The 27,909-nt window shown below is 44.8% G+C and overlaps 1 protein-coding gene and 1 long non-coding RNA gene across 3 annotated transcripts in view; both read right to left on the bottom strand.

The window, feature by feature from the left end:
* Nucleotides 1-27,909, bottom strand: part of LOC117520004 (Kv channel-interacting protein 1-like) — a 183,406-nt gene that overhangs the window by 18,986 nt on the left and 136,511 nt on the right. The window lies entirely within an intron of this gene.
* Nucleotides 1,049-27,909, bottom strand: LOC117520005. The gene is made up of 3 exons (XR_004563504.1): nt 27,785-27,909; nt 2,602-2,608; nt 1,049-1,060 (listed from the first exon to the last, which is right to left on the bottom strand). It is a non-coding gene; the product is annotated as an uncharacterized LOC117520005 (long non-coding RNA).

Raw genomic sequence — 27,909 nt, 5'->3', positions numbered from 1 at the left:
ATTTTTTTCTTATAGCCACTCGTGGGGTCTCTCTTCAGACGTTCGTATGTACTGGAGTCACTGAGCAAGTTGTTCATCTTGGCCTCGTCGTCCGATGTGTTCAGGAACACCGTGCATCTGCCTTTATCTGCTGGCAAGATAAGGATACTTTGGTCCTTCTGCAGTGCTGCCAAAGCTTTCTGTTCTTCTCCTGTGATGTTGGACGGAGGAGGCTTAGCACTGTTAAGCACTGCAGTGACTCTTAGTTGGAGGTCCCCAGCTTCTGACTCTGACAAACTGTATGTTTAATGGCTGACTCTACTGCAGTGATGTAATCTACTGTCAGTATATTTTTAGGGGTCACTGAGAAATTTAGTCCTTTGGTGAGCACATCCTTTTCTGTCTGTGTAAGAACCCTGTCGGACAGATTCTTTACCCAATTTTCCCTGTTGTCACTAATTTGTCTGGGTGTATCTTTAAAACTACTCCCCCTGAAAGTACGCCTTTTCTGCACTAAAAGGTTGTGAAACTTCCTGATTTGCCGCTCCGTACTTTTTAAATGCTCAGCCATTTGAATTTTAACTATGAACTTTGTGATCTTATTATGGGCCTCTTCCCCCACTAAGGTTTCTGACCTTTTGTAAAGACTATCAAGATTATTTTGGAGGTCTAATATTTTAAAATGAAGCCTTCTAATTCTAAGACCCAAAATCCTCCTAAGGTAACTGTGCTGGATCCTTTCTGCTGTGTGGCCTGCTTCTAGTGCCTTTTGCTTCATGCATCTGGGAATAACATTGTTTTGTTTGCATCTTAGGTTAAATCTTAAGTGGTTTCTAAAGTTAGCTATCTTTTTAGCAGTCCTTTCCAGCTTACATACCAATGCCAGGGCATCATGCCCACAGTTGGTCGCATTGTTTCTGTGTAGGCTCTCAGTTGTCCAGGTGGTTTCCATAGTAGAGAAGCTTGAATCAAAGATCGAAGATTCTCTACTATGTCTGTTAGAAAAGTATCGTACCTTTTTATTTTTTGCAATAACCTTATGGATTTGAATCACGTGTGATTGCATCAGCCAAGCTTGAACCTTTGTGCGCATGCGTGAGTTTTTTCATGCCTGTCGGTTGCGTCATTCGCCTGTGAGCATGCTTTGAGTGAGCACTGGTCTTCCCCCCTCGTCGGATTTTTATTGCGAGGAAAATGGACGAATGTTTGGAGCAACGCTATTGCATCAAATTCTGCCAGAAACTTGGCAATAGCTAGGTGGAAACGATTCAGAAAATTCAGACGGTTTTCGGAGATGAAGCTATGAGCATCACACAGATTAAGGAGTGGTACAATCGGTTTAAAGACAGCCGCGTAACGGTAGAGAGCGCGCCGCGTTCCAGTCGGCCTTCAACATGCCGAAATGACGAGATCATTTCCAAAGTGAACACTGTGGTTATGCGGGACCGTCGTGTGACTGTCCGAGAAATTGCGGAAGAGGTGGACATTAGTACTTTTTCGGCACATTCCATCGTGACAGAAGATTTGGGCATGAAACAAGTGGAGGCGAAATTTGTGCCAAAGTAGCTGACGGCGGAGCAAAAGCAATGTCGTGTTGAAGTCTCACAGGACATGCTGGACTCCATACAAACTGATCCCAGCTTTATGGACACCATAATCACCGGTGATGAGTCCTGGGTGTACGGGTACGACCCGGAAACCAAATTCCAGTCGTCACAATGGAAGCATTCCACGTTGCCACAACCGAAGAAGGCGCGCCAAGTGCGCAGCAACATCAAGGTAATGCTGACTGTTTTCTTTGACTCCCGTGGTGTGGTACACCACGAGTACGCACCACAGGGTCAAACAATAACGAAGAAGTATTACAGGGATGTCCTCCGTCGTCTACGTGATGGTGTGCGGCGCAAGAGACTGGAGTTGTGGGCCACAGGAAATTGGCGCATCCATCACGACAATCCTCCAGCTCATTCCTCTCACTTAATTCAGACTTATTTGACGAAAAACCAGACTCCGGTGGTTCAACAGGCACCTTACTCTCCTGACATGGCCCCTTGCGACTTCTGGCTGTTCCCAAAACTTAAAGACCATTAAAAGGAACGCGATTTGAGACAAGAGAGGACATTATGGCTGCAATGACGGCGGAGCTGCACTCCATTCCAAAAGAGGCTTTCTTGGAATGCTTCCAACAGTGGCGACACCACTGGGAGAAGTGTGTGGAGTCCCAAGGAGACTACTTCGAGGGTGATTAGGTTTCCAACACTCCAGGTAAGCCAGTTTTTTTTCCCAGCCAAAGGTCCGTTACTTTTATAACAGACCTCGTATCAAGACAGAATATCTAAGGCAAAAAACAAGATTAAGACAAGGACACGGTCGAGTGAAGAACGATCGCTCCACAAGCTTTCACTGTGGGCCCACAACCATTAAGTGTATTGTCATTTTGGCTGCTCGTGTTTTTGTTCGGGGTCGCCACAGCGGATACAGTCAGATCCGCATTGGTATTTGGCACAAGTTTTATGTCGGATGCCCTTCCTGATGAAACTCCAGTTTTACCTGGAGAAACACACACAGAGCCGCTGGTGTTTCAAAGAGGTCTCCCATCCAAGTACTAACCAGGTCCTGCACTGCTTAGCTTCCGGGATCTGATGGAATCAGGCATATAGAGCAGACCGGCTCCACCCACAACCATTAAGAATAGAGAAGATGCAATGGGGAATGAGGAGTGTGGGAATGGAAGGATTTATAGGTGAGGAGGATTTCATAGCAGCTGCAGTGTATGCAGAACTCCAAGGCTTTACAAAACAGAACATCACTGTAATCATCCAGGCAGGAGGTGATGAAAACATGGATGAGGGCCTCAGCCATAGAATCAGACAGTGAGGGTCAGGGTCTTGAAATGTTTCTGAGATGGTATCAAGCAGATTTGGTGATGAATTTGATGTGAGAGTGGAATGACAGGGCGGAGCCCAAAATCATCCCTGGGTTACAGACCTCTGGGCAGGGAGAGATGGAACAGCCATTTACATGTAGCGAATATCAATCAATCAATTTTTTTATATAGCACCAAATCACAACAAACAGTTGCCCCAAGGCGCTTTATATTGTAAGGCAAGGCCATACAATAATTATGTAAAACCCCAACGGTCAAAACGACCCCCTGTGAGCAAGCACTTGGCTACAGTGGGAAGGAAAAACTCCCTTTTAACAGGAAGAAACCTCCAGCAGAACCAGGCTCAGGGAGGGGCAGTCTTCTGCTGGGACTGGTTGGGGCTGAGGGAGAGAACCAGGAAAAAGACATGCTGTGGAGGGGAGCAGAGATCGATCACTAATGATTAAATGCAGAGTGGTGCATACAGAGCAAAAAGAGAAAGAAACAGTGCACCACGGGAACCCCCCAGCAGTCTACGTCTACAGCAGCATAACTAAGGGATGGTTCAGGGTCACCTGATCCAGCCCTAACTATAAGCTTTAGCAAAAAGGAAAGTTTTAAGCCTAATCTTAAAAGTAGAGAGGGTGTCTGTCTCCCTGATCTGAATTGGGAGCTGGTTCCACAGGAGAGGAGCCTGAAAGCTGAAGGCTCTGCCTCCCATTCTACTCTTACAAACCCTAGGAACTACAAGTAAGCCTGCAGTCTGAGAGCGAAGCGCTCTATTGGGGTGATATGGTACTACGAGGTCCCTAAGATAAGATGGGACCTGATTATTCAAAACCTTATAAGTAAGAAGAAGAATTTTAAATTCTATTCTAGAATTAACAGGAAGCCAATGAAGAGAGGCCAATATGGGTGAGATATGCTCTCTCCTTCTAGTCCCCGTCAGTACTCTAGCTGCAGCATTTTGAATTAACTGAAGGCTTTTTAGGGAACTTGTAGGACAACCTGATAATAATGAATTACAATAGTCCAGCCTAGAGGAAATAAATGCATGAATTAGTTTTTCAGCATCACTCTGAGACAAGACCTTTCTGATTTTAGAGATATTGCGTAAATGCAAAAAAGCAGTCCTACATATTTGTTTAATATGCGCTTTGAATGACATATTCTGATCAAAAATGACTCCAAGATTTCTCACAGTATTACTAGAGGTCAGGGTAATGCCATCCACAGTAAGGATCTGGTTAGACACCATGTTTCTAAGATTTGTGGGGCCAAGTACAATAACTTCAGTTTTATCTGAGTTTAAAAGCAGGAAATTAGAGGTCATCCATGTCTTTATGTCTGTAAGACAATCCTGCAGTTTAGCTAATTGGTGTGTGTCCTCTGGCTTCATGGATAGATAAAGCTGGGTATCATCTGCGTAACAATCAAAATTTAAGCAATACCGTCTAATAATACTGCCTAAGGGAAGCATGTATAAAGTGAATAAAATTGGTCCTAGCACAGAACCTTGTGGAACTCCATAATTAACTTCAGTCTGTGAAGAAGATTCCCCATTTACATGAACAAATTGTAATCTATTAGACAAATATGATTCAAACCACCGCAGCGCAGTGCCTTTAATACCTATGGCATGCTCTAATCTCTGTAATAAAATTTTATGGTCAACAGTATCAAAAGCAGCACTGAGGTCTAACAGAACAAGCAAGAGATGAGTCTACTGTCCGAGGCCATAAGAAGATCATTTGTAACCTTCACTAATGCTGTTTCTGTACTATGATGAATTCTAAAACCTGACTGAAACTCTTCAAATAGACCATTCCTCTGCAGATGATCAGTTAGCTGTTTTACAACTACCCTTTCAAGAATTTTTGAGAGAAAAGGAAGGTTGGAGATTGGCCTATAATTAGCTAAGATAGCTGGGTCAAGTGATGGCTTTTTAAGTAATGGTTTAATTACTGCCACCTTAAAAGCCTGTGTTTGTTAGTTAATAGCCAACTAACAAAGATAGATTGATCATATTTAAGATCGAAGCATTAAATAATGGTAGGGCTTCCTTGAGCAGCCTGGTAGGAATGGGGTCTAATAAACATGTTGATGGTTTGGATGAAGTAACTAATGAAAATAACTCAGACAGAACAATCAGAGAGAAAGAGTCTAACCAAATACCGGCATCACTGAAAGCAGCCAAAGATAACGATACGTCTTTGGGATGGTTATGAGTAATTTTTTCTCTAATAGTTAAAATTTTGTTAGCAAAGAAAGTCATGAAGTCATTACTAGTTAAAGTTAATGGAATACTCAGCTCAATAGAGCTCTGACTCTTTGTCAGCCTGGCTACAGTGCTGAAAAGAAACCTGGGGTTGTTCTTATTTTCTTCAATTAGTGATGAGTAGAAAGATGTCCTAGCTTTACGGAGGGCTTTTTTTTATAGAGCAACAGACTCTTTTTCCAGGCTAAGTGAAGATCTTCTAAGTTAGTGAGACGCCATTTCCTCTCCAACTTACGGGTTATCTGCTTTAAGCTACGAGTTTGTGAGTTATACCACGGAGTCAGGCACTTCTGATTTAAAGCTCTCTTTTTTAGAGGAGCTACAGCAGCCAAAGTTGTCTTCAATGAGGATGTAAAACTATTGACGAGATACTCTATCTCACTTACAGAGTTTAGGTAGCTACTCTGCACTGTGTTGGTATATGGCATTAGAGAACATAAAGAAGGAATCATATCCTTAAACCTAGTTACAGTGCTTTCTGAAAGACTTCTAGTGTAATGAAACTTATTCCCCACTGCTGGGTAGTCCATCAGAGTAAATGTAAATGTTATTAAGAAATGATCAGACAGAAGGGAGTTTTCAGGGAATACTGTTAAGTCTTCTATTTCCATACCATAAGTCAGAACAAGATCTAAGATATGATTAAAGTGGTGGGTGGACTCATTTACTTTTTGAGCAAAGCCAATAGAGTCTAATAATAGATTAAATGCAGTGTTGAGGCTGTCATTCTCAGCATCTGTGTGGATGTTAAAATCGCCCACTATAATTATCTTATCTGAGCTAAGCACTAAGTCAGACAAAAGGTCTGAAAATTCACAGAGAAACTCACAGTAACGACCAGGTGGACGATAGATAATAACAAATAAAACTGGTTTTTGGGACTTCCAATTTGGATGGACAAGACTAAGAGACAAGCTTTCAAATGAATTAAAGCTCTATCTGGGTTTTTGATTAATTAATAAGCTGGAATGGAAGATTGCTGCTAATCCTCCGCCCCGGCCCGTGCTACGAGCATTCTGACAGTTAGTGTGACTCGGGGGTGTTGACTCATTTAAACTAACATATTCATCCTGCTGTAACCAGGTTTCTGTAAGGCAGAATAAATCAATATGTTGATCAATTATTATATCATTTACCAACAGGGACTTAGAAGAGAGAGACCTAATGTTTAATAGACCACATTTAACTGTTTTAGTCTGTGGTGCAGTTGAAGGTGCTATATTATTTTTTCTTTTTGAATTTTTATGCTTAAATAGATTTTTGCTGGTTATTGGTAGTCTGGGAGCAGGCACCGTCTCTACGGGGATGGGGTAATGAGGGGATGGCGGTGTTTAGGGCTACGCTTCCTCCTCACAGTCACCCAGTCAGCCTGCTTTCCCGGCTGCTCGGGATCTGCCAGGGGGTAACTAACGGCGGCTAAGCTACCTTGGTCCGCACCGACTACAGGGGCCTGGCTAGCTGTAGAATTTTCCACGGTGCGGAGCCGAGTCTCCAATTCGCCCAGCCTGGCCTCCAAAGCTACGAATAAGCTACACTTATTACAAGTACCGTTACTGCTAAAGGAGGCCGAGGAATAACTAAACATTTCACACCCAGAGCAGAAAAGTGAGGGAGAGACAGGAGAAGCCGCCATGCTAAATCGGCTAAGAGCTAGTAGCTACGCTAAGCTAGCGTATTCCTAAAAACACGCAAAGTGAATAATGTGTAAATAATTTAGAGGTGATTCAGCAGAAGGAGTGCTTTAGTTAAGGCACGTAAAGATTATACTGGGAAACAAATCGTAATCTAGATAACTAGATCAATCTAACTGCGCAGATTAAACAGCTAACAGATACAGAAAAACACCGCTGTGCTCCGGAACAGGAAGTGATACAATACCGCAGTGAGAAGCCAAGGTTGGCAGTGAGAAGCCAAGGTTGGCTTCAATTTTCACTTCCAATGCAGAACTGAACTGCCCAGACATTTCTAAGATCGAAATGTCTTAAGCCAAATGATTGTGTTATCACTTGACTTGGTATCAGGCACCAAAAGCCTCTAAGCTTCCTTCCACAAAGTGCCTTGAATTCAATTGACAATCCTAAACCTATAACATATCAAAGTGACATCAAACTGTTTTGCTAGTGAGCATGGTGCCAGGATATGTCAACACCCAAAGTACTCTTTAATCAATTTATAGCATCCCACATCTCCAGAAGCGACCCTCAAAGCATTCTTGTTCATGTCTTATCGTTAAAACAGCCCTCTTAACCCAGCCAGATGGCCAAAAGATCAGAGGTCATACAACAATCAACATAGTGATGGAACCACAGTGCCCCCTTTTGGAAGGACAGTTACCCTTCAATATGCAAATACACTTTTTTAACATAGAAAAGAGAAAAAAATCACTTTCTTTTTGTTGTGTGGGCCGCTGAAGAGGAGGTACTGCTGGCCCACCACCACCAGAGGGCGCCCTGCTTGGAGTGCGGGCTCCAAGCACGAGAGGGCGCCAGACCCAGAAGAAGTGACAGCTGTCACTCATCCTCTGCACCAGCTGTCACTCGTTCATCATCACCACCATAAAAGCCGGACTGCAACTCCACCTCCCCGCCGAGAAATCGACTACCATTACCAAGGTAATTCTTCTCTGCTATAATTATTCAGTGTATCTAAACTGTGATCTGTGTGCAGCCGCGTACCTGTGAAGTCTGTGGAAGACTGGACTGGCGGATAGTGAGAGGACGACGGTCTTCGTCTCTCACTCCATCCAGAAAGAAGACAACAGGAGCTGCACGAGTGATAACCTAGTTTGGAGGTGGAGGTGCTCCCTCCTGGCTGTGTTGGGACTGAGAATTACTGAGTGTGCGGACTCACACTCACTCATCATATTTCTGCTTTCTGCCAGCAGTACCAGGGTCGACAGCCGAAGACAGAGGCCACCTGGGGACTCGGGACTTGGCGGCTCCGGTGTTCTTCAGACCGTTGGTGGTGGAAGCCGTGTGGGACGCGGCTTCTCTCTCGTCGGGGGTCTTCTATCTTCGAGCCTGCCCACACGTCACCTGGTGTTAAATTGACTGTGCAAATTACTGTACGTTTTGTTGTGTATTATCACAACATTAAATTGTTACCTTTTTGGCTTATTCATTGTCCGTTCATTTGCGCCCCCTGTTGTGGGTCCGTGCTACGACACCTTCCCAACAGGATTTCTCGGCCATCATCATGGATTCCGAGGGGCGTCAACCCGAGCTTGAACGGCCAATGGAAGAGCCAGGAGCGCAGGCGTCAGCGGGAGGCGTGTTGAGTGAGCTGCAGCCGATCTTAACCGCCTAGATTTAGTGTCCGAGCAGAATGTCCTCCTTAATCGGAGGGTGGAGGCTCTCACCGCCAGGGTGGAAGCGCGCGATCAGGGCGCTGCTGCAGCCACTCCTCTGGCTGGTCCTGTGCCTGTATCAGACGTTCCACTGGTCGTTCAACGAACCCCCCCACCGTCCCCTGAAGCATACATAAGCCCTCCGGAACCGTACGGGGGCTGTGTCGAGACGTGCGCAGACTTCCTCATGCAGTGTTCGCTCGTCTTTTCACAGCGCCCTGTCATGGACGCATCAGACACTAGCCGGGTGGCTTATGTTATTAATCTGCTTCGAGGAGAGGCACGCGCCTGGGCTATGGCGCTTTGGGAGCAGAATTCACGGCTCCTAACGTCTTATACTGGGTTTGTACGGGAGTTCAAACAAGTGTTTGATCATCCCAATAGAGGCGAGACCGCTTCGAACGTGCTGCTGTCGATGAGACAGGGGTGCCGTAGCGCAGCCGAGTATGCAGTCGACTTCCGCATCGCGGCAGCGAGGTCCGGCTGGAATAACGTTGCGCTCCGCGCCGCCTTTGTAAATGGACTGTCCCCGGTCCTTAAGGAGCACCTACTGGCTAAGGAGGGACCGCGGGATTTTGACGGGCTTGTCGATTTAGTTATACGCTTAGACAACCGTTTAAACGAGCATCGTTGGGAGCAGGCCGGGGGGCGTGACCGGGCACGAGCCGTCCCTCCCCTTTCCGTTTCCGACAAGGTGACGTCGTCCCCACGCTTCACTATCAGAGAGCTCCGTGTGGCTACAGCTCCCCCTGCTGAGGAGGCTATGGACACGAGCAAGGCCAAAGTAAAAACAAATGTCAGACAAAGGAGGCTGGCCCGCGGGGAGTGTTTTGTCTGCGGCTCTTGCGAGCACATGCAGAAGGACTGCCCTAAACGGTCAAACTACAACGCTCGTCCTTAGAAACTGGGCTAAGGGTGGGCCATAACACAAACGCGGGAAAACCCCGCAAATCTGCACGAATCCCAGTAACAATCCTTTGTGGGGATTTAACCCTTCACGCCCCAGCACTGGTAGACACGGGGTCTGAAGGGAATCTGCTGGACAGCAGATGGGCAAAGGAAGTAGGGCTCCCTCTGGTGGCTCTGCCAGCACCATTGCAGGTGCGAGCACTAGATGGCACCCTGCTTCCATTAATCACACATCAGACACAACCAGTGACTTTGGTTGTGTCTGGGAATCACAGGGAGGAGATAGTGTTCCATGTAACACCATCTACCTCCCGAGTGATTTTGGGCTTTCCATGGATGGTGAAGCACAATCCCCGGATAGATTGGCCGTCCGGGGTTGTCACGCAGTGGAGCGAAACCTGCCACCGGGAGTGTTTAGGATCCTCGGTTCCTCCCGGCACTACGGCTAATGAGGAGGTCAAAGTCCCCCCTAATCTATCGGCGGTGCCAAAGGAGTACCATGATCTTGCGGACGTTTTCAGCAAAGATCTGGCGCTCACTCTTCCCCCGCACCGACCGTATGATTGTGCCATCGATTTGGTCCCGGGCGCTGAGTACCCGTCCTGTAGGTTGTACAACCTCTCACGTCCGGAACGCGAATCAATGGAGACCTACATCCGGGACTCCTTAGCTGCCGGGCTGATCCGGAACTCCACCTCTCCGATGGGTGCTGGTTTCTTTTTTCTGGGTAAAAAAGACGGCGGACTCCGTCCATGCATTGATTACAGAGGGCTGAATGAGATCACGGTTCGCAACCAATACCCGTTACCTCTGTTGGATTCAGTGTTCACGCCCCTGCATGGAGCCCAAATTTTCACTAAATTGGATCTTATAAACGCGTACCACCTGGTTCGGATCCGGAAGGGAGACGAATGGAAGACGGCATTCAACACCCCGTTAGGTCATTTTGAGTACCTGGTCATGCCGTTCGGCCTCACTAACGCCCCCGCGACGTTCCAAGCTTTGGTAAATGACGTCTTGCGGGACTTCCTGCATCGGTTCGTCTTTGTATATCTGGACAATATACTCATCTTTTCCCCGGACCCTGAGACCCATGTCCAGCATGTACGTCAGGTCCTACAGCGGTTGTTGGAGAACCGGCTGTTTGTGAAGGGCGAGAAGTGCGAGTTCCACCGCACTTCTTTGTCCTTCCTGGGGTTCATCATCTCCTCCAACTCCGTCGCCCCTGATCCGGCTAAGGTTGCGGCGGTGAGAGATTGGCCCCAACCAACAAGCCGCAGGAAACTACAGCAGTTCCTAGGCTTTGCAAATTTCTACAGGAGGTTCATTAAAGGTTACAGTCAGGTAGTTAGCCCCCTGACTGCCCTGACCTCCACCAAGGTCCCCTTCGCCTGGTCGGATCGGTGCGAAGCCGCGTTCCAGGAGTTGAAACGCCGGTTCTCGACTGCACCAGTTCTGGTGCAGCCTGATCCTGATCGCCAGTACATAGTAGAAGTGGACGCCTCTGACTCAGGGATAGGAGCCGTGCTGTCCCAGAGCGTGGAGGCTGATAAAGTTCTCCATCCTTGTGCCTTTTATTCCCGCAGGTTGACCCTAGCTGAACGGAACTATGATGTCGGCAATCGGGAGCTCCTCGCGGTGAAGGAGGCTCTTGAAGAGTGGAGACACCTGCTGGAGGGGGCATCGTTGCCCTTCACGGTTTTCACGGACCATCGGAACCTGGAGTACATCCGGACCGCCAAGCGGCTGAACCCCAGGCAAGCCCGCTGGTCTCTGTTCTTTGGACGCTTTGACTTCCAGATCACGTACCGCCCTGGGACTAAGAACCAAAAATCAGATGCATTGTCCCGGGTGCATGAAGAAGAAGCCAAAGCGGGGCTGTCGAACCCCACTGAGACCATCATCCCCGAGTCCACTGTCGTGGCCACCCTCACCTGGGACGTGGAGAAGACCATCCGGGAGGCCCTGACAAGGAGCCCGGACCCGGGGACTGGCCCCAAGAACAGACTGTACATCCCACCAGAGGCAAGAGCTGCCGTATTGGACTTCTGTCACGGGTCCAAGCTCTCTTGTCATCCCGGAGTGCGTAGGACCGTGGCAGTAGTCCAGCAGCGCTTCTGGTGGGCGTCCCTGGAAACCGACGTCCGGGACTATGTCCAGGCCTGTACCATCTGCGCCAGGGGCAAGGCAGATCATCGGAGGACGACGGGACTCCTCCAACCTCTGCCAGTGCCTCATCGCCCCTGGTCTCACATCGGCCTGGATTTCATCATGGGCCTCCCGCCGTCCCAGGGCAACACCGTGATTCTCACGATAGTGGACCGGTTCTCCAAGGCGGCCCACTTCGTGGCCCTCCCGAAGCTCCCGACGGCCCACGAGACGGCAGACCTCCTGGTCCACCACGTCATGTGGCTGCATGGGATACCATCGGACATTGTTTCAGATCGTGGTCCCCAGTTCTCTTCACAGGTGTGGAAGAGTTTCTGCAGGGAGCTGGGGGCCACCGTGAGTCTCTCGTCCGGGTACCACCCCCAGACAAATGGCCAGGCAGAGCGGGCTAACCAGGAGCTGGAGCAGGCCCTTCGATGTGTCACCTCCGCGCATCCGGCGGCCTGGAGTCACCATCTGGCCTGGATCGAGTATGCCCACAACAGCCAAGTTTCATCTGCTACTGGCCTCTCCCCTTTTGAGGCATGTTTGGGGTACCAGCCCCCATTGTTCCCGCTGGTGGAGGGAGAGGTCGGTGTGCCCTCGGTCCAGGCCCACCTCAGGAGGTGCCGCCGGGTGTGGCGGGCCGTCCGCTCTGCCCTGTTAAAGGCCCGGACGAGGGCCAAGGCCCATGCGGACCGCCGGCGTTCCCCGGCCCCCACATACCAGCCCGGGCAGGAGGTGTGGCTCTCGACCAAGGACATCCCTTTGTGTGTCGATTCCCCAAAGCTGAAAGACAGATTCATTGGACCTTTCAAAATCCTCAGGATCATCAACCCGGCCGCAGTGAAGCTGCAACTCACTTCTTCACTGCGGATTCACCCTGTCTTTCATGTTTCCCGTCTCAAACCACACCACACCTCGCCCCTCTGTACTCCGGGACCTACGCCGCCTCCTGCCCGGCTCATTGACGGGGAGCCTGCCTGGACAGTCCGCAGGCTCCTGGATGTCCGTCGTAAGGGCCGGGGTTTCCAATATCTGGTGGACTGGGAGGGGTATGGACCTGAACAACGCTCCTGGGTGAAGAGAAGCTTCATCCTGGACCCGGCCCTCCTGGCCGAGTTCTACGCGAGACATCCGGACAAGCCTGGTCGGACGCCAGGAGGCGCCCGTTGAGGGGGGGGTCCTGTTGTGTGGGCCGCTGAAGAGGAGGTACTGCTGGCCCACCACCACCAGAGGGCGCCGTGCTTGGAGTGCGGGCTCCAAGCACGAGAGGGCGCCAGACCCAGAAGAAGTGACAGCTGTCACTCATCCTCTGCACCAGCTGTCACTCGTTCATCATCACCACCATAAAAGCCGGACTGCAACTCCACCTCCCCGCCGAGAAATCGACTACCATTACCTCGGTAATTCTTCTCTGCTATAATTATTCAGTGTATCTAAACTGTGATCTGTGTGCAGCCACGTACCTGTGAAGTCTGTGGAAGACTGGATTGGCGGATAGTGAGAGGACGACGGTCTTCGTCTCTCACTCCATCCAGAAAGAAGACAACAGGAGCTGCACGAGTGATAACCTAGTTTGGAGGTGGAGGTGCTCCCTCCTGGCTGTGTTGGGACTGAGAATCACTGAGTGTGCGGACTCACACTCACTCATCATATTTCTGCTTTCTGCCAGCAGTACCAGGGTCGACAGCCGAAGACAGAGGCCACCTGGGGACTCGGGACTTGGCGGCTCCGGTGTTCTTCAGACCGTTGGTGGTGGAAGCCGTGTGGGATGCGGCTTCTCTCTCGTCAGGGGTCTTCTATCTTCGAGCCTGCCCACACGTCACCTGGTGTTAAATTGACTGTGCAAATTACTGTACGTTTCGTTGTGTATTATCACAACATTAAATTGTTACCTTTTTGGCTTATTCATTGTCCGTTCATTTGCGCCCCCTGTTGTGGGTCCGTGCTACGACACCTTCCCAACACTTTTTCTGTTATTATACTTTACTAAAGATGAAATTTAACTCCAATTTAATCTTTTACACATTTCTTTAATGTGATGTTATGAGTCTTCCATTTACTTAAACTGTTGGTGCATGTTTAAATGTTATTTGTTGATTATTACTGAATCGTCAAGGAGTAAACAGTGTTTTTGTTAATCATTTCAATGTTTTATGGATGAGTTTAGAAGATGACTTTCAGTCAGCTGATATTTGTTAGCCAAAGAAAGAAAAGAAGAAAGAAGGTACATGTCATTTATTGTATTTGTGTTTTTCAAATAACTTTCTGTTGGAAGCAACCTGATGCCAAATGTGTGGAGCTTATGAACATGTGAGGAAGACTCTTTAAAAGAACCCAAAACAAAGGCGCGCTCACTTCTCTTGACCCTTCAACTTGCTCTCTATGGAACTTTTCTTCTTCCTCTTATCTTCTTAGCCCTTAGTCTTACCTTGTGGCTTTTGTTTCATTGTTTCTTTGTTTGAGTCCCGCATTTTTCTGTTAGCCATAGCTTAGAATGTCACTAACTTTTGCCAGTAATTTTAAGGCCCAAGCCAAGTCCTCTGCATTTTGAAGACAACTTCTTAGCTGAGTTTTTCAAATTACGAGGGAATTTGCGAGTCTCCAAATTCTTCCTTTTCCGCTCAATGGCAAAATTTTTTTATTTATTTTTTTACTTTAATTTTTCTCCAAAGCCTTCTTTGCCAAGCCTTGAGCCTTTTTCTAAATTTTCACATTGACTTTGAATTGATTTTCCACAAGTTTTGGAAGCTGCCAGAGCATTTTTGACAGCAAACTCCATAACCTTCATTCTGGGTTGGTCGATGAACTGCCGAACTATTATGTTCAGTCCTGCTGTGAAACCAACCCAGTAGTCCGCATGCCTGTGAAATTTGGGCAACCTGGTGTGCTACCTCAACAAAGGTCAATTAAAAAGGCCAGAAAAAGGCCAACCAGGACCACAGTGGACCAAACCTCTTCACGATCCAAAGGACCTAGATAAGTGAACCTTCAAGTGTTCTGATGGTCTTTGCTGTTAGCGATACAAAGTGGCTTTGTTTTATTTTCTTGATATAATAACAGCCTTGTGACAGACTGGCGTCTTGTCCTGGGTGTACCCCGCCTCATGCCCTATGACCGCTGGGATTGGCTCCAATACCCCCCCCCCCCCCCCCCATGACTCTTAATTGAAATAAGCGGGTATACAATAAGATGGATGAATTATAACAATAAAATAATAAAATTTGTAAATATGCTAGTTGGTTGGTCTTGTGTCCAGTTGAAGTCAGATGTTTAATCAATCGTTTCCAGAACTTGTGACTTTCAGTTTAAAGACTGATTAATACTGATCATAACATTATTTTCCTGTGGTTCAGACAGGTGGTGCCCCATTTGAGGTATTTAATTATATTTCACATTCAATTAAATAGTGTTGAATTTATATCTGCTACACACATCAAGGGGAAGATCTCCAACCTTATGGAGTAGCGCCATAAGACGCACAACTGAGCTACTATTCATTTATCTCTTAAACAATATGTGTAATCTTAAACATATCACTAATTTGTTATAACTAGCATTTAGGTCTAGGTTCATTATTCATCAGGACTGAGTAGACAAACATACTTGTTTCCTACTGTACAGTGACATTCTGAACAGGTGTGATATGTGTCTCTCTGGAAAAGTGAAAAACTGATATGCAGGGATGAGGGTCTGCAGACTGAGTGTTCTTGCTATTATGCAACTCTTTCCTTGATCTCCTTTAACAGATAAAATAAAAACGCACAAAGAACTACACCCATCCATGTGCGGGTAACTCACACAGGACCCGCAGGCTGTTCATTTCATCAGCTGGGCCGTTCCATTTTTGTCAATGTCATATTAGGATGGAGAAGCTCTCCAGCCCCAGATGAGGTAATTCATACACCTAACTCCCAATGCTCTTCAAGGATATATCATCTCATACCACCCCCCCACCCACCCCCGCAAAGGTGGTGCATGTATACCAGTATACAAAGCCAGCTGCTATAAGTTTATGATGTGCAAATGGCAACACTTTTGCACACACACACATGTACAGGGTCACTCACCTATAAAGGTTCACTGTTCCTATATTGTCTGTATTATACCCCTGCAGGACAATGACATAGTCACATGATTCCCAATGCTCACATTGCAACAGTGCAATATGTCCGGACGTATATGTAGTAACAATTCTCAGAAGGGAGAAAAATGCAAAAATGGAGGAGAAACTAACCACAGTGGGTCCCCTCCACTGATTTTGCAGCACCATCTCAGTGCACCAGAAGGGTGGACGACCATGTCACTGTTTTTTCTTATATCAGCATTACTTCTCAGTTTAGGTTTCAGTCCTTCTGCAGTGGGATTCACCCCAAAGGAGATTTACATTAATTCCCTGTAGGTGTTACAGGTTGACAAGCAAGAAAGGAAATGTCATTGACCAGACAGACTTAATAAACATGTCCATAGTAGATGCTCCCTACAATCAGCAGGACAGACACTAGTATAATAGAGTCAGTCAGTGATTCCAGAAAATTTCAATCAATAATGCTGTGAAAACCTCTGTATACTCAACTCTGTAATTTTGCATTCTGATAGATACAGATGAGGCCCAGTGACCAGACCATGTTGGGATCTTTTAACATAAGCTGTAGGACATTTTTAGGTATTATTTTAAATAGTCATTTTGGCAAAACCATGTAGTAGATGGGCGACCTATCCAGAGTGCACCCCACCTTTTTTGCCCAATTACTGCTGGGAATGACTCCATCCTTCACAGGACAAAGCAGGCTGAGGAAATGAATGGGACACGTCTGAGCTTGTACAGGCAGGCACGTGTCATGTTTCATACAACTGAGATGACACCAGTGCAAAACACAAGCAGTAAGGTAGAAATCTAAACTTCCTTAATCATAGCTAGAGATAGAGGTGGGCGATACTGGGAATTTTGGCATGGATCCGATACCAAGTAAATACAGGCGCAGTATCGCCGATATCGATACCAATACCGATACTTTTTCTTATTTAAGCTTCATAGATCCAAAGGATCCAAAAGACCTAAGATAGAATTTCACCAAACATTGTACATGACAACAAAAAACTTTATTATCGCAATCAACATTTTTGTTTAAAAAAATATCACTCAACACAACTTAAAACGAAATCTCCTGAGGTAGAGGGCTGACAAACCACAATACAAGGGTGCGCTGCTTTGTGTTGTGTGACACAGCACAGTGCTGCTCTTACAGACAGAAAGTAGACTTTAATGAATCTGTCAGTGCGTGCGAGAGAGAAAAAAAGCTTAAGTATCAATCTTTTTACACGAGGATCGTTCTATATCAATACCAGCGTTGGTATCAATATTATCGATATTAGGATCGATCCGCCCACCTCTAGCTAGAGACAGTCCAAAGTCATACACAGATGAGCAGCACACCAGCAGAGTTGTCCATGAGGGTTTGCCCAAGAGAATTACCGGAAAACAAAAAGCAGATAACTCAACTATAATTCGGGGGGGGGGGGGGGGGGGTGTGCAACTGATACACTAGCACAGGAAAATACAAAAGCAGAGTTTAAATAGACTGGGAGGTGATTAGCAAATGAAGGCAAGTGTAAACAAATCAACTAAACCACCACAGGTTTAAACTAAAATTTAAACTCTGTTTTTGTGTTTCCCTGTGCTCATTTGTCAGTGAGTGATATTCTCGTCCTATTTAATGTTGTATGCAAACAGCGTTAGCACTTTTAGCAACTTTTTGGTTACATTAATGTACTTTTACGGAGAAAATATTTGGCTCATAAATTCCAGTACCCACACCAAAGCAAACCATTATGAGAACCACCGTGAAGTTCCCAAAAATATGATTTAATGAAGACCCGAACTGAAGTTAGCCTGTCAGCTTTGCTGGTACGCATTCAATCAGAGGGGCGTGTTCGGGGTTCGTTCTTCATACACTAAGCCACTCGTGCTCCACCTCTTCATCCATTTATGGGTTTGTCATGGTATAAGCAGAATAAGCGCTGCCAACATGGCGATGCCCAGATATGGGCTTCATATCGGCTCTTCCGGCTCTCTGTAGAAAATCTCTGCATTTGTCCAGTGTGTATGCAGCCTGTGATCTTGTTGCTAATCCCAGGGTCCTGGTGAACAGTAAGGCCACTGTTGCTTGTATCAAATAAGCAATATGAAAAAAACCAACACTGTATAACTAAATAATTATGACAAGACCAAACATTTTTGATAGCAGATGAAATTAAACCACAAGCAAAGTACTGTCCAAATTCGTAACACACTGTTATAGATCGTATCTACAAATGCCAAACATTTCAACAACCTCCAAACCTGCAGCTGCACCAACAACAGCAAACACTTAGTGTCCTTTTTTCCCCAGATATCCAACATTACCTTCAGTGCATCCATATTTGTGTTGTTTTCCACACTCACACATACAGACGTGGTGATGGCTGTAGTTTGGACTCACCCTCCACAGAGATGACTCCCAGCATGTGTAGCATCTTCACGGCTCCACAGCACATCGCAATGATGGCTATAGTTTGCAAACTGTTGTCACGCTGCTCTTCTCTTTCCATTTTGATGATTTCAATCCTGTCCCTTGCTCACCTCTTATTCATTTACTCCTAACTGGTTTTCTGTTGGTCTCTTCTATACTTACTTAGTCATGAAGAAACTTATGCATCCTCACTTTCTCTTGGAGTTGATCAGCTCTCTGCCCGCCCCTCTCTGTTTCTGTCTTTTTATCTCCCCCATCCCTCACCCCCCTGGGGTATCGTCTCCTTCTCTTATCCTGACCTTCGTTCCATTCCAGTAAGTGTCCCTTTCTCTCCTCGGCCCCACCATAACACACCCTCTCTGTTATAGCCACTGTGTCCTTCGCTCTTCGGGGGCCAGACTTTAACTGAGGGACCTGAGCACCCTGGAACAAAGATAAACTCACCTTTACTGTACGACCGTTTGTTTAGTGAGGGTGAATGTGTGTGTGTGTGTGTGTGTGTCCATGTGAACAAATCAGCATGTGATAGATGGACTCCATTAAAACACCTTCATCTCAGAACAACAGGAGGCTTAATTTACCTCAAAGTGACTCTTCCAATTAAAAACGACAAAGTCACGTCATCGAAGTCACACTACTGCATAAAATAACACTTCGTACAAGTAACCCCAATGTGGATTGTGAATTAATAATTTTACTGACAAATGCAGATATTACACAGCCTGGTATAGCCGCTGTGTTACCATTAGGGGGCAGCAGAAACTAACAAAAAAACCTGCAGAGTGCACGTGTCCAAGCTTCTGAAAAAGACTTGTGGAAAATTTTATTCAAGGTGTCACTTCAGATTCTCGTTGATATATTTATCCATAAACTGAGAGAGCTCAGGGAAGCAGAATAATGTCAAAAAAAAAAAAAAAAAGCTATATCTTTAGAAAAAAATAAAACCACACATAATAAACACTGACTATTAATTACAGGGCATCCAGAAAGTATTCACAGCACTTCACATTCTAGACCAAGGGTGGGCAATCATGTGCCATGAAGGGCCAAGACACTACAGGTTTTAGGTGCTATCAATCACCTTAGCAGGTGATTTAATTAATGATCAGGTGTTTATGTTCCAGGGAGAAGCTAATCAGCAAACCACCTGCTAAGGTGATTGGTTGCAAGGAAAACCTGCAGTGTCTTGGACCTCGTTGCTTACCCCTGTTCTAGACGCTTTGCTATGTTACAGCCTTATTCCAAAATGGATGAAATTCAATTTTTTTTTCCTCAAAATTCTACACACAATACCCCATAATGATAATATGGAAAAAGGTTTGTTTTGTTTTGTTTTGTTTGTTTGTTTGTTTTGCAAATATATTACAAATAATGTATGTACCTAAGTATTCACAGCCTTTGCAGTGAACCTCAGAATTGAGCTCAGGTGTATCCTGTTTCCACTGATCATCCTTGAGATGTTTCTACATCTTATTTGGAGTCCACCTGGGGTAAATTCAGTTGATTGGACGTGATTTGGAAAGGCACACCCACCTGTTTACATATAAGGTCCCATAGTTTGCCTCTACTGGTGGTTGGCTCTCACTGCGGTATTGTATCACTTCCTGTTCCGGAGCACAGCAGTGTTTTTCTGTATCTGTTAGCTGTTTAATCTGCGCAGTTAGATTTATCTAGTTATCTAGATTACGATTTGTTTCCCAGTGTAATCTCCACGTGCCTTAACTAAAGCACTCCTTCTGCTGAATCACCTCTAAATTATTTACACATTATTCACTTTGCGTGTTTTTAGGAATCTGCTAGCTTAGTGCAGCTACTACCTCTTAGCCGGTTTAGCATGGCGGCTTCTCCTGTCTCTCCCGCACTTTTCTGCTCTGGGTGTGAAATGTTTAGTTATTCCTCGGCCTCCTTTAGCAGTAACGGTACTTGTAATAAGTGTAGCTTATTCATAGCTTTGGAGGCCAGGCTGGGCGAATTGGAGACTCGGCTCCGCACCGTGGAAAATTCTACAGCTAGCCAGGCCCCTGTAGTCGGTGCGGACCAAGGTAGCTTAGCCGCCGTTAGTTCCCCTCTGGCAGATCCCGAGCAGCCGGGAAAGCAGGCCGACTGGGTGACTGTGAGGAGGAAGCGTAGTTCTAAACAGAAGCCCTGTGTACACCGCCAACCCGTTCACATCTCTAACAGTTTTTCCCCACTCGGCGACACACCCGCCAAGGATCAAACTCTGGTTATTGGCGACTCTGTTTTGAGAAATGTGAAGTTAGCGACACCAGCAACCATAGTCAATTGTCTTCCGGGGGCCAGAGCAGGCGACATTGAAGGAAATTTGAAACTGCTGGCTAAGGCTAAGCGTAAATTTGGTAAGATTGTAATTCACGTCGGCAGTAACGACACCCGGTTACGCCAATCGGAGGTCACTAAAATTAACATTAAATCGGTGTGTAACTTTGCAAAAACAATGTCGGACTCTGTAGTTTTCTCTGGGCCCCTCCCCAATCGGACCGGGAGTGACATGTTTAGCCGCATGTTCTCCTTGAATTGCTGGCCTCCTGAGTGGTGTCCAAAAAATGAGGTGGGCTTCATAGATAATTGGCAAAGCTTCTGGGGAAAACCTGGTCTTGTTAGGAGAGACGGCATCCATCCCACTTTGGATGGAGCAGCTCTCATTTCTAGAAATCTGGCCAATTTTCTTAAATCCTCCAAACCGTGACTATCCAGGGTTGGGACCAGGAAGCAGAGTTGTAGTCTTACACACCTCTCTGCAGCTTCTCTCCCCCTGCCATCCCCTCATTACCCCATGCCCGTAGAGACGGTGTCTGCTCCCAGACCACCAATAACCAGCAAAAATCTATTTAAGCATAAAAATTCAAAAGAAAAAATAATATAGCACCTTCAACTGCACCACAGACTAAAACAGTTAAATGTGGTCTATTAAACATTAGGTCTCTCTCTTCTAAGTCCCTGTTGGTAAATGATATAATAATTGATCAACATATTGATTTATTCTGCCTTACAGAAACCTGGTTACAGCAGGATGAATATGTTAGTTTAAATGAGTCAACACCCCTGAGTCACACTAACTGTCAGAGTGCTCGTAGCACGGGCCGAGGCGGAGGATTAGCAGCAATCTTCCATTCCAGCTTATTAATTAATCAAAAACCCAGACAGAGCTTTAATTCATTTGAAAGCTTGACTCTTAGTCTTGTCCATCCAAATTGGAAGTCCCAAAAACCAGTTTTATTTGTTATTATCTATCGTCCACCTGGTCGTTACTGTGAGTTTCTCTGTGAATTTTCAGACCTTTTGTCTGACTTAGTGCTTAGCTCAGATAAGATAATTATAGTGGGCGATTTTAACATCCACACAGATGCTGAGAATGACAGCCTCAACACTGCATTTAATCTATTATTAGACTCTATTGGCTTTGCTCAAAATGTAAATGAGTCCACCCACCACTTTAATCATATCTTAGATCTTGTTCTGACTTATAGTATGGAAATAGAAGACTTAACAGTATTCCCTGAAAACTCCCTTCTGTCTGATCATTTCTTAATAACATTTACATTTACTCTGATGGACTACCCAGCAGTGGGGAATAAGTTTCATTACACTAGAAGTCTTTCAGAAAGCACTGTAACTAGGTTTAAGGATATGATTCCTTCTTTATGTTCTCTAATGCCATATACCAACACAGTGCAGAGTAGCTACCTAAACTCTGTAAGTGAGATAGAGTATCTCGTCAATAGTTTTACAACCTCAATGAAGACAACTTTGGATGCTGTAGCTCCTCTGAAAAAGAGAGCTTTAAATCAGAAGTGCCTGACTCCGTGGTATAACTCACAAACTCGTAGCTTAAAGCAGATAACCCGTAAGTTGGAGAGGAAATGGCGTCTCACTAATTTAGAAGATCTTCACTTAGCCTGGAAAAAGAGTCTGTTGCTCTATAAAAAAGCCCTCCGTAAAGCTAGGACATCTTTCTACTCATCACTAATTGAAGAAAATAAGAACAACCCCAGGTTTCTTTTCAGCACTGTAGCCAGGCTGACAAAGAGTCAGAGCTCTATTGAGCTGAGTATTCCATTAACTTTAACTAGTAATGACTTCATGACTTTCTTTGCTAACAAAATTTTAACTATTAGAGAAAAAATTACTCATAACCATCCCAAAGACGTATCGTTATCTTTGGCTGCTTTCAGTGATGCCGGTATTTGGTTAGACTCTTTCTCTCTGATTGTTCTGTCTGAGTTATTTTCATTAGTTACTTCATCCAAACCATCAACATGTTTATTAGAGCCCATTCCTACCAGGCTGCTCAAGGAAGCCCTACCATTATTTAATGCTTCGATCTTAAATATGATCAATCTATCTTTGTTAGTTGGCTATGTACCACAGGCTTTTAAGGTGGCAGTAATTAAACCATTACTTAAAAAGCCATCACTTGACCCAGCTATCTTAGCTAATTATAGGCCAATCTCCAACCTTCCTTTTCTCTCAAAAATTCTCGAAAGGGTAGTTGTAAAACAGCTAACTGATCATCTGCAGAGGAATGGTCTATTTGAAGAGTTTCAGTCAGGTTTTAGAATTCATCATAGTACAGAAACAGCATTAGTGAAGGTTACAAATGATCTTCTTATGGCCTCGGACAGTGGACTCATCTCTGTGCTTGTTCTGTTAGACCTCAGTGCTGCTTTTGATACTGTTGACCATAAAATTTTATTACAGAGATTAGAGCATGCCATAGGTATTAAAGGCACTGCGCTGCGGTGGTTTGAATCATATTTGTCTAATAGATTACAATTTGTTCATGTAAATGGGGAATCTTCTTCACAGACTGAAGTTAATTATGGAGTTCCACAAGGTTCTGTGCTAGGACCAATTTTATTCACTTTATACATGCTTCCCTTAGGCAGTATTATTAGACAGTATTGCTTAAATTTTCATTGTTACGCAGATGATACCCAGCTTTATCTATCCATGAAGCCAGAGGACACACACCAATTAGCTAAACTGCAGGATTGTCTTACAGACATAAAGACATGGATGACCTCTAATTTCCTGCTTTTAAACTCAGATAAAACTGAAGTTATTGTACTTGGTCCCCACAAATCTTAGAAACATGGTGTCTAACCAGATCCTTACTGTGGATGGCATTACCCTGACCTCTAGTAATACTGTGAGAAATCTTGGAGTCATTTTTGATCAGAATATGTCATTCAAAGCGCATATTAAACAAATATGTAGGACTGCTTTTTTGCATTTACGCAATATCTCTAAAATCAGAAAGGTCTTGTCTCAGAGTGATGCTGAAAAACTAATTCATGCATTTATTTCCTCTAGGCTGGACTATTGTAATTCATTATTATCAGGTTGTCCTAAAAGTTCCCTAAAAAGCCTTCAGTTAATTCAAAATGCTGCAGCTAGAGTACTGACGGGGACTAGAAGGAGAGAGCATATCTCACCCATATTGGCCTCTCTTCATTGGCTTCCTGTTAATTCTAGAATAGAATTTAAAATTCTTCTTCTTACTTATAAGGTTTTGAATAATCAGGTCCCATCTTATCTTAGGGACCTCGTAGTACCATATCACCCCAATAGAGCGCTTCGCTCTCAGACTGCAGGCTTACTTGTAGTTCCTAGGGTTTGTAAGAGTAGAATGGGAGGCAGAGCCTTCAGCTTTCAGGCTCCTCTCCTGTGGAACCAGCTCCCAATTCAGATCAGGGAGACAGACACCCTCTCTACTTTTAAGATTAGGCTTAAAACTTTCCTTTTTGCTAAGCTTATAGTTAGGGCTGGATCAGGTGACCCTGAACCATCCCTTAGTTATGCTGCTGTAGACGTAGACTGCTGGGGGGTTCCCATGATGCACTGTTTCTTTCTCTTTTTGCTCTGTATGCACCACTCTGCATTTAATCATTAGTGATCGATCTCTGCTCCCCTCCACAGCATGTCTTTTTCCTGGTTCTCTCCCTCAGCCCCAACCAGTCCCAGCAGAAGACTGCCCCTCCCTGAGCCTGGTTCTGCTGGAGGTTTCTTCCTGTTAAAAGGGAGTTTTTCCTTCCCACTGTAGCCAAGTGCTTGCTCACAGGGGGTCGTTTTGACCGTTGGGGTTTTTACGTAATTATTGTATGGCCTTGCCTTACAATATAAAGCGCCTTGGGGCAACTGTTTGTTGTGATTTGGCGCTATATATAAAAAAAAAAAAATTGAATTGAATTGAATAGTTGACAGTGCATGTCAGAGCACATTCATATCCACCAAACAGTCCTGTATGGTAGTGTGGCGAGACAGAAGCCACTCCTTAGTAAAAGGCAAATGGCAATCCACCTGAAGTTTGTTAAAAGGCACCTGAAGGATTCTCAGACCATGAGAAACAAAATTCTCTGGTTTGCTGAGACAAAGATTGCACTCTTTGGGCTGAATGCCAGGCATCATGTTTGGAGAAAACCAGGCACCATCCCTACAGTGAAGCATGGTGGTGGCAGCATCATGCTGTGGGGATGTTTTTCAGCTGCAGGAACTTGGAGACTAGTCAGGATTGAGGGAAAGATGAATGCAACAATATACAGAGACATCCTGGATGAAAACCGGCTCCAGAGCGCTCTGGACCTCAGATTGGGGTGACAGTTCATCTTTCAGCAGGAAAATGACCCTAAACACACAGCCAAGACATCAAAGGAGTGGCTTCAGGACAACTCTGTGAATGTCCTTCAGTGGCCCAGCCAGAGCCCAGACCTGAATCAGATTTAACATTTCTGGAGAGATCTGAAAATGGCTGTGCACTGATGCTCCCCATCCAACCTGATGGAGCTTGAGAGGTGCTGCAAAGAGGAATGGACAAAACTGCCCAAAGATAGGTGCACCAAGCTTGTGGCATCATATTCAAGAAGACCTGAGGCTGTAATTGCTGCCAAAGGTGCATCAACAATGTATTGAGCAAAGGGTGTGAATACTTACGTACACGTGATTTCTTTGTTTGTTTTCTATAAATTTGCAAAAAAAAAAAAAAAAAAACTGTTTTCATGTTGTCGTTATGGGGTGTGTGAGTAGAATTTTGAGGGGAAAAAGTGAATTTACTCCATATTGGAATAAGGCTGTAACATAACAAAATGTGTAAAGAGTGAAGCGCTGTGAATACTTTCCGAATGCACAGCGTGTTGGCTAAGTGGTTAGTGCATTTGTTTCCAAAGCAGAAGGTTCCCAGTTCTGGACTACCCATGCCCATTTTCCATGAAAGGTGGAAATGTGTTAGGAAGGGCATCTGGTGTAAAAAAAAAAAAAAAAATTATGCCAAATCAGCATGCAGATCCATTGCATATCTACTGTAGCAGCCCTAAGTGGTGGAAAAAAGGGTTGACATATAATATATATGCTACTATGTGATAGCTTTAATGTGAATGTAAAAACTGTGGCTGCTTTAATGATGTGGTGTGCAGTCACTGACGTGCTAACTGCAGGGGGCTCTGCTGTATCAAGGAGTTTCCTGCAGAGTCCTCGATTAAAGCTTTGCTTTATTTACAGATGTGGATTCTGAGAGTGCAAAGGGTGCAGAAGGAAATTGGATTGAGCAACAAAAACAGGGTTTAATTCAATTGAATAGATGCTCGGTGATGCAAACATCTCATTAGGTAGCAAACTGGGTTTGGTTAATCAAAATGCATTGAATTTCTCACATATTATGCACATTAACAGAACTGACAGTTTGTTCATTCAGCACTTTGTTATTGTTTACCCAGCAGTGGCATTAAGGTTATTGACATGGAAAATGAGGTTGTAGAGGAATGGTAGAGTGGTAGCCCAAAAGCATGCATGGGAAGAGTTGGGTCTGACAACAAAAGGATGCCAACAACATTTTGAAGATTGGGGCCCTATTTTGACCAGCTATTAGTGCAGCAGATAACTGAAACAATCCTTCACATGGTGTGGTGCAAATGGTGCAAAGTGATGCAGATTATTGGTTGAACTAATAGGATTGATAAATGGAATAGTTTTGATTGTGTTGAATGCTTGGTCTGCAAAGTAAAGGTCAAACAATGTCGACCCTCATTGGATTCTATGGCATGTGACATATGTTACCCCGTAATGTGACAACTAAGCATGACACATGGTGCAAACTATTTCTTTTTAAAACCCTGTTAACTCAACCAATAATTTGCATCATGTTTTACAATAATTGGAGCAACTTTAACTTCTAACCCCTGTACAAACTGAACCTGACATTTGTCACTATTCTTGCTGTTTTTACCGCATAACTCCATAAGATTCAGTCATAGATAGTCCAAACTATACCTTTTGGAATATTTATATTCAGACAAATCATGTGGTATAGCTTTCAATATGACTGGAACATTTTTAAATTTTGACCCCTGTTTAATTCTTCATTCTTCAATTTGACCCCTACCTGTCCACCTATTGAAAATTCAAGTGGCTAGTCGATTTTTCAAAAGAGTAACGTGTATTTGTGCCAACTTTGGTGCTTGCATCACCATTTGAAGGATTCCTCTGTAAATATTCTGTTATCTGGTGCATTATATGGCAGACAATCTGCAGAGCAAAAGTGCATTTTCAGCATCTCCAGCTCCACTTTGCTCTTTACAAGGTGTATAATCAGAGTAAAAAAAATAGTGTACAGAGCACAAACTGGTTGTATTTAGTCATAGGTGCGTTTTGGGCATAAGATGAAATAAACCAATTAGCTTTACCGCTGTCAGGTCCTTTAAGGATCAGGGTGTACTGAATCCTGTTGCACAGCAATTTTAACAGCAAACTCAAGTGGGTGACTTTCTGGTGAGTTAATAGATGTGCACACAGCACATCAAAGCGTGCAAGAAGAGAGCAACCACCAGCTCCCTGAGGTGAAGCAGTGCAGTGCACGCAGAGTGCATGTGTGTTGTGTCCCTGCCAATGTAAAGTACATCTGTCAGGTGCAACTGGATGGTGCTCAGGTGCCAAAGTAGAGGGTCACAGGGCCCCTATAGGGGGAGGGCATTCAAAAAGCTTTTGGTTATGTGGGGGAGCAAGATTTCAAGTGGCCCCTCTGCCTGCAACTGCACACTGGAGGTTTATCAGATGCTCAGGAGTACCTGTGTTATTTGACAAATAAGACAGAGGGCTCCCATTTTTGGATGCATCTTTTTTATTGTTATGAGCAAATGCCAGCAGCTGGGGAGTGACTGCATATGATGCTTGGAATCTAAATTGGGGACTTTGATGAGTGTCTGTATTGAAAGAATAAAGGATTTTGAATACAGCTATGGTCAGAAGTTTACATACATGCATCATGGGCATGAGTATTGTGTAATTGTGGGCTTTTCATGATGTCCTTGAACTGTTCTTTTTCCAGGGTGGAATGATTAATGACTTTTAAAACAAGAATTGGGTGCACAAGTTTGAATTTATTTGAATCTTCTCTAATCCATACATGGTCAAAATTATATGTACAGGCTCAAATATATACATACACCCCCATTAGGATTTAGTTAAATGTCCCTTAGCAAGCGTCACCTCAACTACAAACTTTTCTGGGCAGAAATGGTGGAGTTTCTTTAAATTTGTTGGGTTCCTGGCATGGACTTGGCTTTTAAGCACAGTCCACAAATTTTCAGTAGGGTTGAGGTTGGGAGGTTGGAAAGGCCATTCCAGATGCGTAATGTTAGCCTGCTTTTTCCAAACAACAACACTTTTTTATATGTATTTGAGATCATTGTTCTGTTGGAACAACAAATTGTGGCCAAGTTTCAAACATCCACCTGTTTATGTAAAGTAATATTGAAGAATTTGGAGGTATTCTTTCTTCTTCATTATTCCATGCACTTTGTGTAATGCACCAGTACTGCTGGCGGGAAAACAGCCCCAGAGCATGATGGTACCACCA

The sequence above is a fragment of the Thalassophryne amazonica genome, chromosome 11 (assembly GCF_902500255.1).
Source record: "Thalassophryne amazonica chromosome 11, fThaAma1.1, whole genome shotgun sequence".
Lineage (NCBI taxonomy): Eukaryota > Metazoa > Chordata > Actinopteri > Batrachoidiformes > Batrachoididae > Thalassophryne > Thalassophryne amazonica.
The sequence above is the reverse complement of the archived record's forward strand: the minus strand, read 5'-3'. Positions and strand labels throughout refer to the sequence as shown.